Source organism: Cupressus sempervirens, chromosome 1 (genome assembly GCF_028749045.1).
Source record: "Cupressus sempervirens isolate cs-2001-9-10 chromosome 1, ASM2874904v1, whole genome shotgun sequence".
NCBI lineage: Eukaryota > Viridiplantae > Streptophyta > Pinopsida > Cupressales > Cupressaceae > Cupressus > Cupressus sempervirens.
Window position 1 is genome coordinate 114624707 of NC_143118.1, and position 15657 is coordinate 114640363.

Below are 15657 nucleotides of genomic sequence, written 5' to 3' on the forward strand. Positions count from 1 at the left end.
AGACCCTCATCTCTTCATTTTGAAAGGTTGAATAAGAATTTGCATCGCATTATTGATGGAATTCATACTCACATTTGCTCATATTCACATACGCAAAGATCAAGTTTGATCAAAAGTTGAGCAGATTTAACCATGGTTGACTTGAGTTGACTAATTTTGAAAAGAATTTTGAAATAATTAAACGAAATTATTTAATTAAATGGAGTACTTACTTCTAATTAATTAAACAAAGTTATTTATTTAAATGAGAAGCCATTCCTAATTAATTAAATGAAGTTATTTAATTAAATAAGAAAAGTGTCTCTAATTAATTAAAGATTATTTAATTAAATAGAAAAATTAATTATGAGAGCATATCTCATTTTATTAAATTAAATATCTCGACAAAATCTCTCTTCAGTTCAAAAAGGGAAATTTTCAGTTCACTATTGATCAAAAATGAGTTAAATGAGTTAACTCCTTTTTCTACTCAAATTGAATCAGTTAACTCCTTATTTTACTCAAATTAAATCTGTTAACACCCTTTAATTTGGAAATCTCCGTTTATGACTGAACTTCACCTTTAATCCTGACCGTTGATTGAAATCGATCTCAATCGTTAATGAATTCCAAGAAATTCTATTTAAGAGATCCTCATCTCTTCATTTTGAAAGGTTGAATGAGAATTTGCATCGAATTGCTGCTGGAATTCATACTCACATTTGCTCATATTCACATACGCAAAGATCAAGTTTAACCAAAAGTTGACCAGATTTAACCACGGTTGACTTGAGTTGACTAGTTTCAAAAAGAATTTTGGAATAATTAAATGAAATTATTTAACTAAATGGAGTACTTACTTCTAATTAATTAAACAAAGTTATTTAATTAAATGAGAAGTCATTCCTAATTAATTAAATGAAGTTATTTAATTAAATAAGAAAAGTGTCTCTAATTAATTAAAGATTATTTAATTAAATAGAAAAATTAATTATGAGAGCATATCTCATTTTATTAAATTAAATATGTCGACGAAATCTCTCTTCAGTTCAAAAAGAGAAATTTTCAGTTCACTATTGATAAAAAATGAGTTAAATGAGTTAACTCCTTTTTCTAGTCAAATTGAATCAGTTAACTCCTTATTTTACTCAAATTAAATCTGTTAACTTCTTTTAATCTAAAAATCTCTCTTTATGACTGAACTTCACCTTTAATCCTGACAGTTGATTAAAATTGACCTCAACGGTTGATAAATTCCAAGAAAGTCGATTTAAGAGACCCTCATCTCTTCATTTTAAAAGGTTGAATGAGAATTTGCATCGAATTGTTGCTGGAATTCATACTCACATTTTCTCATATTCACATACGCAAAGATCAAGTTTGACCAAAAGTTGACCATATTTAACCACAGTTGACTTGAGTTGACTAATTTTGAAAAGAATTTTGAAATAATTAAACAAAATTATTTAATTAAATGGAGTACTTACTTCTAATTAATTAAACAAAATTATTTAATTAAATGAGAAGCCATTCCTAATTAATTAAATGAAGTTATTTAATTAAATGAGAAAAGTGTCTCTAATTAATTAAAGATTATTTAATTAAATAGAAATAGTAATTATGAGAGCATATCTCATTTTATTAAATTAAATATCTAGACAAAATCTCTCTTCATTTCAAAAAGGGAAATTTCCAGTTCACTATTGATAAAAAATGAGTTAAATGAGTTAACTCCTTTTTCTACTCAAATTGAGTTAGTTAACTCCTTACTTTACTCAAATTAAATCTATTAACTCTTTTTAATTTGGAAATCTCCCTTTATGACTGAACTTCACCTTTAATCTTGACCGTTGTTTGAAATCAATCTCAACCGTTGATGAATTTCAAGAAAGTCTATTTAAGAGACCCTCATCTCTTCATTTTGAAAGGTTGAATGAGAATTTGCATCGAATTGTTGATGGAATTCATACTCACATTTGCTCATATTCACATACGCAAAGATCAAGTTTGACCAAAAGTTGACCAGATTTAACCACGGTTGACTTGAGTTGAGTAGTTTCAAAAAGAATTTTGAAATAATTAAATAAAATTATTTAATTAAATGGAGTACTTACTTGTAATTAATTAAACAAAGTTATTTAATTTAATGAGAAGCCATCCCTAATTAATTAAATGAAGTTATTTAATTAAATAAGAAAAGTGTCTCTAATTAATTAAAGATTATTCAATTAAATAGAAAAATTAATTATGAGAGCATATCTCATTTTATTAAATTAAATATCTCGACAAAACATAACATACATAACCGATTTCATTCTTTAAGAATCCCTTAACATTGAGTTACATCTAAATTAACTAACATACATGAGTCCATCTAGTACAACATCCACATGAAATAATAATGATAAGTCCAATGTTCATACATTACATTTCCAAATGCTCAATCATCCACTGTACGTGTCACAGGGTATGAAGACTTAAAAGAATATACATATGTGAAATAAGGTACATCATCCTATTCTAATCCATGATACATCAAAGACAATCACATGATGTACATGATACATCATCATAGAATACATATACATCCATCATAAGATCAAACATAACTAACTAAGTGCACAGTTCCTCCCAACCATTAATAGCATCATTAGACCATCGTGGGCCCTAGCCATCCCTCCGTGCGTAACATCCCAAATCACCGAAGGGATCATCGGTATTAACATAGTAGGAATGTCACTCCTAACATATACAACATCATATGTATAAAGTAATCTAATATGCAAATATAAGCATAAGATAACATCATCTAACATATGCTAATCATCAATGAAAGGATACATATCCACCATCACGAAGGATGCATCAGCCACGATGTCTCAATGAATCTCAAAATGATAAGAGTGAAAAATACACTACCACCCGACCGCGTGGTACCTAAATGGTCCACTCCCACCGTGCTGAGGAGATAATCTCAATTCTCAAAAAGGTTATCAAAATTACATAGCATAAATCCCTAAAATCCAAGAATCCTAAAAGTATACTAACTCAAAGGTTCCAATCATGAAACTGACATCTACTTCCCAGAGGCACACAATGACATGTAGGAACCTACTATGCAAGCAAGAAAGTGTCATCGCATTTATCACGTACAAGTTACCCTGGCAGTTAGCTAAACTCCATGGGTCCATACTGATCTCATGCGGCCACTAGTATCCTCTCATACTGACAAGGCATACTATGGAATGCAAGGTTGCAACTCTGCATTCTCACTACTCCCATCCTAGCCTATACAAGCACTCAAGGCATGGGCGAGAACAAAACACTTATCTTTTTAGGTTCATTCAATTAGTATTAGGTGTGAATGTTATCACTTATTAATCGAACTTACAATGAGTTACCCTGGCAGACTCTTAGGGCCCCGACCTCCATTGCAAGCCACTTCCCGTCACTACATGCAGATATCCTACCCTAATGCTCATGGAATCATAAATCTCAAAATCAAGAAAATATTCCATAATAAAATCATCAAATAAAAGCATCAAATCTCCATGAGCAAACATCCATAGAAAATCATGAGCACAACAGCTCTCTATTGGCAACTGAAGCATCACTGATAATCAAAAGTATCCAATGGTTCTTAATTACCAACAATATATCTCAAACACACTGATCGAAGACTCCAAAAATGGTTGAGTCAAACATGTCACAACATGATATCATCGAGAATAAATTGACATTTCAGTCCCATCATTGCGACTAGAAAATAACCAAGCATAATTGATCGATGACCAAAAATAATGGTTAAGTCAAGTGTCTCATCTATAACAATCAGTATTACAACCAATACATAGAGCATTCCATCACATAACCATGGTTGGGTTTATAAAGATCGAGATTAAAATATCATCATGACATCACAATCACATAACCCCCAAGCCTCTGGTAGACGTCCTATACTAGTCAACAGTAGTCAACCCAAAACCCAAAACAATAGCATAAAGAATACACAATGTAAACACATGTTTTGATTTAGCTAAGTTTCCAAATTTGAATGTAAAAGTCTCGATTTACGTTTCCCAAATTTAGCGAAAGAATTTGAAGGAACATTTTGTACATTTTTCCATGTATTGTTTTTGGATGGATAAAAGTTTTCCTTTATAAGTCTAAAATACAATTTTCAATTATAATATTTTGTTGAAATCATTCCCCACCAACTTTTAATTAAATTTCATACACTTTATATATTTTATAATTTAAAACTATTAATTAAATCTTAATTATAAAATTATAAAATTATTCATCATTATAAAAGATGAATTCTTAAATCTTGTATCAAATAATAATAATTCAAATTTATTAATTACATATTTACATATTAAATATATAAATATATATATATATATATATTTATATTTAAATATATATATATATATACATACATATGTACATATATAAATAATAATTATTATCGCATTTAAAAAAAAAGAAATATAAAAATCGAATTATACAAATTCGATGGATCACATATTATAAGTTAAGCGCTTCACATATTACAACCGGCGGTGACCATACTCAATGGTTAATACACTGTCGCCACACATAAGCCGTGTGGCCTGCAGCGCCGACACTCTGCCAAGTGCAGGTGCGTGTGCACGGGTCTACATACGATGGACAGACGGGTTGGTACGTCGGCCCAACCCATGGTCAATACATATAATGTTTAGTTTCATAGTGTTTTTCAAAAATGCAAATACAAATTGTAATGCGATTTTGTATATATATATTTTTATTGCGATTATTAAATTCGATTCCTCAATTAAATATATATACATATGTATATATATATATGTATGTATATACAAATTTTGTGTCACAGTATATAAATAATGCATATATATATATATATATATATATATATATATATATATATATATGCAGATATAAACATACATATACACAATATATATAAATTCTAATTCTTAGAATTTTCTTATAAACTTTTAATCCCAAATTTATCCAATAAATAATCTAATGAGTTTGGCTATGAATTTAAACCAACCCTGTTATTTTTTTTTTTAAATCCATGCATATAAAATTCTCAAATAAATTTATTTGCCCAAATTAAAAATGCATACAATAAAAATATGAAATTTCTCAGAAGACATATGGAAGACACGAAGAAGAAAGGAATGCATGATGCGAAAATAGCATAAGAAAAATCACAAGAATCTACCCAGATTCTAATGCTAATTCACTTTTCCTCAAAAAAATTGCAGAGCAAGCTCCCTTCTTCAAAGTTCTTGAGTCCTCCAATCCTCAAATTGCTCTCCATGCTCTCTCCCCAAGCTTCTATGAATGCCTGAATATAAAGAGCTCTCAAGAAACTTTTGAAATACTTCTTGAAACCGCTAAAAGGTGTCACCAACTAAGCATGGGTCTTTTCCAACCTTTTTGGTGAGTCATAGAGTTGTAGACACCTTGTGCTTAATTGATTCACTAACCCCCGTGTTGTTGACACATGTTAATTCCCATGCAAACTTATAAATCCAATAATTTCTATTTAAATTTTACAATTTTCATTTTAATTTTTATAACTGTTATTTTTATTATTTTATTTATTACTTTATTATTATTTTATAATTATTATTAATTTTAATTTCTAGTTTTCTTTTATTTAATTCCTTTTCTCAATAATTCACATTTAATTAATCACAATCAAAATATTAAAGATCATGATATTTTATTAATTTTCTCAAATAAATAATTTATTAATTAAATCTATTTATTAAGACTTAATTAATGGAAAATTCACCATAGACCTCCAAGATAAAATATGAAAACCCATCATAGAACAAATCATACAAAATCAATCTAAAGGGTTAAAAATCATGAAATATGTCATCCGACACATTCGGTGGGTATTCAACTCTAATAATTGTCCTAACTCACTAGGAAAAATGGTTTTTTTTTTTTTTTTTTTAGGGTTGAGATTTGGACTTGAGAATTTATCTCCCTTCTCTTATCATTGAGATAGCATAATTGGGTACGCTCATCCTGGCAATTCAGGGAAGTCGATACCCGATACCTGCAACCTGCAGAAAAACCATGCATGTACATACAATATATATAATGTTAAGCTAAACAGACAATGGCAGGAAGTGGTGCATCGTGTAGATCCCGACTAAGCAGGTGACTACAACTCCCTTCTTTAACCATAACAGAAACACCATACAATAAAAAAACACGCACACCATACACATGCAAGTATGGGGTAAGTAACCATAATAAAACACATGAGATAATAAACCATCTAACTAATAATCATTAATAACTGAAAACAATGTAATAATAATCATACATACATGAAATGTAAACTCTAAATAATCTCATCATATATCAACTGAATCCCTATCATAATATCTGATAGTGTCAAAACAACACCACTAAACCATCAATTGAATCCCTATCATAATATCTAATAGTCTATATAAGAGACCCTCTTCTCTTCATTTTGAAAGGTCAAATGAGAATTTGCATCGAATTGTTGCTGGAATTCATACTCACATTTGCTCATATTCACATACGCAAAGATCAAGTTTGACCAAAAGTTGATCAGATTTAACCACGATTGACTTGAGTTGACTAGATTCGAAAAGAATTTTGAAATAATTAAACAAAATTATTTAATTAAATGAAGTACATATTTTTAATTAATTAAACAAAGTTATTTAATTAAATGAGAAGCCATTCCTAATTAACTAAATGAAGTTATTTAATTAAATAAGAAAAGTGTCTCTAATTAATTAAAGATTATTTAATTAAATAGAAAAAGTAATTATGAGAGCATATCTCATTTTATTAAATTAAATATCTCAACAAAATCTCTATTCAGTTGAAAAAAGGAAATTTCCAATTCACTATTGATCAAAAGTGAGTTAAATCAGTTAACTCCTTTTTCTACTCAAATTGAATCAGTGAACTCCTTATTTTACTCAAACTAAATTAGTCAACTCCTTTTAATTTGGAAATCTTCCTTTATGACTGAACTTCACTTTTAGTCCTGACCGTTGATTGAAATCGATCTCAACCTTTGATAAATTCTAGGAAAGTCTATTTAAGAGACCCTCATCTCTTCATTTTGAAAGGTTGAATGAGAATTTGCATCAAATTGTTGCTGGAATTTATACTCACATTTGCTCATATTCACATATGCAAAGATCAAGTATGACCAAAAGTTGACCAGATTTAACCACGGTTGACTTAAGTTGAATAGTTTCAAATTTTTTTTTGAAAGAATTAAATAAAATTATTTAATTAAATGGAGTACTTACTTCTAATTAATTAATCAAATTTATTTAATTAAATGAGAACCCATTCCTAATTAATTAAATGAAGTTATTTAATTAAATAAGAAAAGTGTCTCTAATAAATTAAAAATTATTTAACTAAACTGAAAAAGAAATTATGAGAGCATAGATCATTTTATTAAACTAAATATCTCAACAAAATCTCTTTTCAGTTCAAAAACGGTAATTTCCAATTCAATATTGATCAAAAATGAGTTAAATAAGTTAACTCCTTTTTCTACTCAAATTGAATCAGTTAACTCCTTATTTTACTCAAATTAAATCTGTTAACTCCCTTTAATTTGAAAATCTCCCTTTATGACTGAACTTCACCTTTAATCCTGACCATTGATTGAAATCGATCTCAACCATTGATGAATTCCAAGAAAGTCTATTTAAGAGATCCTCATCTCTTCATTTTGAAAGGTTGAATGAGAATTTGCTTCAAATTGTTGCTGGAATTCATACTCACATTTGCTCATATTCACATACACAAAGATCAAGTTTGACTAAAAGTTGACCAGATTTAACCACGATTGACTTGAGTTGACTAGTTTCAAAAAGAATTTTGAAATAATTAAATGAAATTATTTAATTAAATGGATTACTTACTTCTAATTAATTAAACAAAGTTATTTAATTAAATGAGAAGCCATTCTTAATTAATTAAATGAAAATATTTAATTAAATAAGAAAAGTTTCTCTAATTATTTAAAGATTATTTAATTAAATAGAAAAAGTAATTATCAGAGCATATCTCATTTTATTAAATTAAATATCTCAACAAAATCTATCTTCAGTTCAAAAAGAGAAATTTCTAGTTCACTATTGATAAAAAATGAGTTAAATTAGTTAACTCCTTTTTCTAATCAAATTGAATCAGTTAACTCCTTATTTTACTCAAATTAAATCTGTTAACTCTCTTTAATTTGGAAATCTCCCTTTATGACTGAACTTCACCTTTAATCCTGACCGTTGATTGAAATCGATCTCAACCGTTGATGAATTCCAGGAAAGTCTATTTAAGAGCCCCTTATCTCTTCATTTTGAAAGGGTGAATGAGAATTTGCATCGAATCGTTGCCGGAATTCATACTCAATTTTGCTCATATTCACATACGCAAAGATCAAGTTTGAACAAAAGTTGACAAGATTTAACCATGGTTGACCTGAGCTGACTAGTTTCGAAAAGAATTTTGAAATAATTAAACAAAATTATTTAAATAAATGGAGTACTTACTTCTAATTAAGTAAAAAAAGTTATTTAATTAAATGAGAAGCCATTCCTAATTAATTAAATGAAGTTATTTAATTAAATAAGAAAAGTGTCTCCAATTAAGTAAAGATTATTTAATTAAATAGAAAAAGTAACTATGAGAGCATATCTCATTTTATTAAATTAAATATCTCACCAGAATCTCTCTTCAGTTCAAAAAAGGAAATTTTCAGTTCACTATTAATAAAAAATGAGTTAAATTAGTTAACTCCTTTTTCTACTCAAATTGAATCAGTTAACTCCTTATTTTACTCAAATTAAATCTATTAAATCCCTTTAATTTGGAAATCTTCCTTTATGACTGAACTTCACCTTTAATCCTGATCGTTGATTGAAATAGATCTCAACCATTGATGAATTTCAAAAAAGTCTATTTAAGAGACCCTCATATCTTCATTTTGAAAGGTTGAATGAGAATTTGCATCGAATTGTTGCTGAAATTCATACTCAGATTTGCTCATATTCACATACACAAAGATCAAGTTTCACCAAAAGTTGACCAGATTTAACCACGATTGACTTGAGTTGACTAATTTAAAAAAGAATTTTGAAATAATTAAATGAAATTATTTAATTAAATGGATTACGTACTTCTAATTAATTAAACAAAGTTATTTAATTAAATGAGAAGCCATTCCTAATTAACTAAATGAAGTTATTTAATTAAATAAGAAAAGTGTCTCTAATTAATCAGAGATTATTTAATTAAATAGAAAAAGTAATTATGAGAGCATATCTCATTTTATTAAATTTAATATTTCAACAAAATCTCTCTTCAGTTTAAAAAGGGATATTTTCAATTCACTATTGATAAAAAATGAATTAAATCAGTTAACTCTTTTTTCTATTCAAATTGAATCGGTTAACTCATCATTTTACTTAAATTAAATTTGTTAACTCCCTTTAATTTGAAAATCTTCTTTTATGACTGAGCTTCACCTTTAATCCTGACCATTGATTGAAATTGATCTCAACCGTTAATGAATTTCAAGAAAGTCTAATGAAGAGACCCTCATCTCTTCATTTTGAAAGGTTGAATGAGAATTTGCATCAAATTGTTGCTGGAATTTATACTCACATTTACTCATATTCACATACGCAAAGATCAAGTTTCACCAAAAGTTGACCAGATTTAACCACAGTTGACTTGAGTTGACTAATTTTGAAAATAATTTTGAAATAATTAAATGAAATTATTTAAATAAATGGAGTGCTTACTTCTAATTAATTAAACAAAGTTATTTAATTAAATGAGAACCCATTCCTAACTAATTAAATGAAGTTATTTAATTAAATAAGAAAAGTTTCTCTAATTAATTAAATTTTTTTTAATTAAATAGAAAAAGTAATTATGAGAGCATATCTCATTTTATTAAATTAAATATCTTGACAAAATCTCTCTTCAATTCAAAAAGGAAAATTTTTAGTTCACTATTGATCAAACATGAGTTAAATTAGTTAACTCCTTTTTCTACTCAAATTGAATCAGTTAACTCCTTATTTTACTCAAATTAAATCTGTTTACTCCCTTTATTTTTGAAATCTTCCTTTATGACTGAACTTCACCTTTAATCCTAACCGTTGATTGAAATCGATCTCAACCATTGATGAATTTCAGGAAAGTCTATTTAAGAGACCCTCATCTCTTCATTTTGAAAAGTTGAATGACAATTTGCATCGAATTGTTGCTGGCATTCATACTCACATTTTCTTATATTCATATACGCAAAGATTAAGTTTGACCAAAAGTTGACCAGATTTAACTACGGTTGACTTGAGTTGACTAGTTTCGAAAAAAGTTTTAAATTAATTCAACGAAATTATTTAAATAAATGGAGTACTTACTTCTAATTAATTAAACAAAGTTATTTAATTAAATGAGAAGCCATTCCTAACTAATTAAATAAAGTTATTTAATTAAATAAGAAAAGTTTCTCTAATTAATTAAAGATTATTTAATTAAAAAGAAAATGTAAATATGAGAGCATATCTCATTTTATTAAATTAAATATCTCCACAAAATCTCTCTTCAGTTCAAAAAGAAAAATTTCCAGTTCACTATTGATAAAAAATGAGTTAAATCAACTAACTCTTTTTTCTACTCAAATTGAATCAGTTAATTCCTTATTTTACTCAAATTATATTTATTAACTCCCTTTAATTTGTAAATCTCCCTTTATGACTGAACTTCACCTTTAATCCTGTCCGTTGATTGAAATCGATCTCAACCGTTGATGATTTCATAGAAAGTCTATTTAAGAGACCCTCATCTCTTCATTTTGAAAGGTTGAATGAGAATTTGCATCAAATTGTTGCTAGAATTCATACTCACATTTGCTCATATTCACATAAGCAAAGATCAAGTTTGACCAAAAGTTGACCAGATTTAACGACGGTTGACTTGAGTTGACTAATTTCAAAATTTTTTTTGAAATAATTAAACAAAACTTATTTAATTAGATGGAGTACTTACTTCTAATTAATTAAACAAAGTTATTTAATTAAATGAGAACCCATTTCTAACTAATTAAATGAAGTTATTTAATTAAATAAGAAAAATGTCTCTAATTAATTAAAGATTATTTAATTATATAGAAAAAGTAATTATGAGAGCATATCTCATTTTATTAAATTAAATATCTCAGCAAAATCTCTCTTCAGTTTAAAAAGGGAAATTGCTAATTCACTATTGATAAAAAATGAGTTAAATCAGTTAACTCCTTTTTCTACTCAAATTGAATCAGTTAACTCCTTATTTTACTCAAATTAAATCTGTTAACTCTTTTTAAGTTGGAAATCTTCCTTTATGACTGAGCTTCACCTTTAATCTTAACGGTTGATTGAAATCGATCTCAACCGTTGATGATTTCCAAGAAAGTCTATTTAAGAGACCCTCATGTCTTCATTTTGAAAAGTTGAATGAGAACTTGCATCAAATTGTTTCTAGAATTCATACTCACATTTGCTCATATTTACATACGCAAAGATCAAGTTTGACCAAAAGTTGACCAAATTTAACCACGGTTGACTAGTTTCGAAAAGAATTTAAAATAATTAAACGAAATTATTTAATTGAATGGAGTACTTATTTCTAATTAATTAAACAAAGTTATTTTTTTAAATGAGAAGCCATTCCTAACTATTAAATAAAGTTATTTAATCAAACAAGAAAAGTGTCTCTAATTAATTAAAGATTATTTAATTAAATAGAAAAAGTAATTATGAGAGCATATCTCATTTTATTAAATTAAATATCTGAACAAAATCTCTCTTCAGTTAAAAAATGGAAATTTCCAGTTCACTATTGATAAAAAATGAGTTAAATTAGTTAACTACTTTTTCTACTCAAATTGAATCAATTAACTCCTTATTTTACTAAAATTGAATCAGTTAACTCCTTATTTTACTTAAATTAAATCTGTTAACTCATTTTAATTTGGAAATGTTCCTTTATGACTGAACTTCACCTTTAATCCTGACCGTTGATTGAAATCGATCTCAATCGTTGATGAATTCCAGGAAAGTCTATTTAAGAGACCCTCATCTCTTCATTTTGAAAGGTTGAATGAGAATTTGCATCGAATTGTTGCTGGAATTCATACTCACATTTGCTCATATTCACATACGCAAAGATCAAGTTTGACGAAAAGTTGACCAGATTTAACCACGGTTAACCTGAGTTGAATAGTTTCAAAAAAAAAATTAAAATAATTAAACGAAATTATTTAATTAAATGGAGTACTTACTTTTAATTAATTAAACAAAGTTATTTAATTAAATGAGAAGCCATTCCTAATTAATTAAATGATAACTTTTAATTAAATAAGAAAAGTTTCTCTAATTAATTAAAGATTATTTAATTAAATAGAAAAATTAATTATGAGAGCATATCTCATTTTATTAAATTAAATATCTCAACAAAATCTCTCTTTAGTTCAAAAAAGGAAATTTCTAGTTCACTATTGATCAAAAATGAGTTAAATGAGTTAACTCCTTTCTCTATTCAAATTGAATCAGTTAACTCCTTATTTTACTCAAATTAAATCTGTTAACTCTCTTTAATTTGGAAATCTTTCTTTATGACTGAACTTCACTTTTAATCCTGACCGTTGATTGAAATCGATCTCAACCGTTGATGAATTCTAGGAAAGTCTATTGAAGAGACCCTCATCTCTTCATTTTGAAAGGTTGAACGAGAATTCGCATCGAATTGTTGCTTGAATTCATACTCACATTTGTTCATATTCACATACGCAAAGATCAAGTTTGACCAAAAGTTGACCAGATTTAACCACGGTTGACTTGAGTTGACTAGTTTCAAAAAGAATTTTAAAATAATTAAACAAAATTATTTAATTAATTGGAGTACTTACTTCTAATTAATTAAACAAAGTTATTTAATTAAATGAGAAGCCATTCCTAATTAATTAAATGAAGTTTTATAATTAAATAAGAAAAGTGTCTCTAATTAATTAAAGATTATTTAATTAAATAGAAAAAGTAATTATGAGAGCATATCTCATTTTATTAAATTAAATATCTCAACAAAATCTCTCTTCAGTTCAAAAAGAGAAATTTTCAGTTCACTATTGTTCAAAAATGACTTAAATGAGTTAACTCCTTTCTCTACTCAAATTGAATCAGTTAACTCCTTATTTTACTCAAATTAAAACTGTTAACTCCCTTTAACTTGAAAATCTTGCTTTATGACTAAACTTCACGTTTAATCCTGACCATTGATTGAAATCGATCTCAACTGTTGATGAATTTTAGGAAAGTCTATTTAAGAGACCCTCATCTCTTCATTTTCAAAGGTTGAAAGAGAATTTGCATCAAATTGTTGCTGGAATTCATACTCACATTTGCTCATATTCACATACGCAAAGATCAAGTCTGACCAAAAGTTGACCAGATTTAACCACGGTTGACTTGAGTTGACTAGTTTTGAAAATAATTTTGAAATAATTAAACAAAATTATTTAATAAAATGGAGTACTTACTTCTAATTAATTAAAAAAAATTATTTAATTAAATGAGAAGCCATTCCTAATTAATTAAATGAAGTTATTTACTTAAATAAGAAAAGTGTCTCTAATTAATTAAAGATTCTTTAATTAAATAGTAAAAGTAATTATGAGATCATATCTCATTTTATTAAATTAAATATCTCAACAAAATCTCTCTTCAGTTCAAAAAGGGAAATTTCGAGTTCACTATTGATCAAAAATGAGTTAAATCAGTTAACTCTTTTTTCTACTCAAATTGAATCAGTTAACTCCTTATTTTACTCAAATTAAATATGTTAACTTCTTTTAATTTGGAAATCTCCCTTTATGACTGAACTTCATCTTTAATCATGACTGTTGATTGAAATGGATCTCAACTGTTGATGAATTCTAGGAAAATCTATTTAAGAGACCCTCATCTCTTCATTTTGAAAGGTTGAATGAGAATTTGCATCGAATTGTTGATGGAATTCATACTCACATTTACTCATATTCACATACGCAAAGATCAAGTTTGACTAAAAGTTGACTAGATTAAACCATGGTTGACTTGAGTTGACTAGTTTCGAAAAGAATTTTGAAATAATTAAATGAAATTATTTAATTAAATGGAGTACTTACTTCTAATTAATTAAATGAAGTTCTTTAATTATATGAGAAGCCATTCCTAATTAAATAAGAAAAGTCTCTCTAATTAATTAAATTTTATTTAATTAAATTGAAAAAGTAATTATGAGAGCATATCTTATTTTATTAATTAAATATCTCAACAAAATCTCTCTTCAGTTCAAAAAGTGAAATTTCCAGTTCACTATTGATCAAAAATGAGTTAAATCAGTTAACTCCTTTTTCTAGTCAAATTGAATCAGTTAACTCCTTATTTTACTCAAATTAAATCTGTTAACTCCCTTTAATTTGGAAATATAATGCCCCGCTAAGGGATCCAAAGAATTAACCTAAAAAAATTTATTAAGTTTAGAAGCAATTTTTTTTTTTTCATGATAGTAAATATCACATATAACTTATGCAGATTAACAGAAGCAATAGCAATGTCCATTTGAAAGTAAACATAACATACATAACAGATTACATTCTTTAAAATCTCTTAACGTTGAATTACATAAACAAATCCATCTAGTACAACATCCTCATGAAATTATAAGTCCAATGTTTATACATTACATTTCAAATACTCAATCATCCACTGTACATGTCATAGGGTATGACAAGCTCAAAGAATATACATATGTAGAATAAGGTACATCATCCTATTATAATCCATGATACATCAAAGTAGAGATAATCACATGATACAGCATCATAGAGAACATATACATCCATCATAAAGATCAAACATAATAAACTAAGTGCATGGTTCCTCCCAACCGTTAATAGTATCATTAGACCATTGTGGATCCTAGCCATCCCTCCATGCGTAACATTCCAAATCACCGAAGAGATCATCGGTATTAACATAGTAGGAATGTCACTCCTAATAAATACAACATCATATGTAGAAGTAATCTAACATGCAAATAAAAGCATAAGATAGCATCATCTAACATATGTTAATCATCAATGAAAAAGGATACATATCCACCATCATGAAGGACGCATCAACCACGATGTCTCAATGAATCTCAAAATGATAAGAGTGGAAAATACACTACCACCCGACTGCGTGGTACCAAAGTGGACCACTCCCACCGTGCTAAGGAGATAATATCAAGTCCTAAATAGCCTATCAAAATCACATAGCACAAATCTCCATAAGTTCAAGAATCTTAAAAGTATACTAACTCAAAGGTTTGAAACACAAAATCTGACATCTAATCCCAGAGGAAAACAATGACATATAGTAACCTACTATGCAAGCGGAAAAGTGTCATCGCATTTATCACGTGCAAGTTACCCTGGCAGTTAGCTAAACTCCACGGGTACATACTAATTTCATGCGGCCACTAGTATCCTCTCATACTGATGAGGCATACTACGGAATGCAAGGTCGCAACCATGGGTCTCACTACTCCCATCCTAGCCTGTACAAG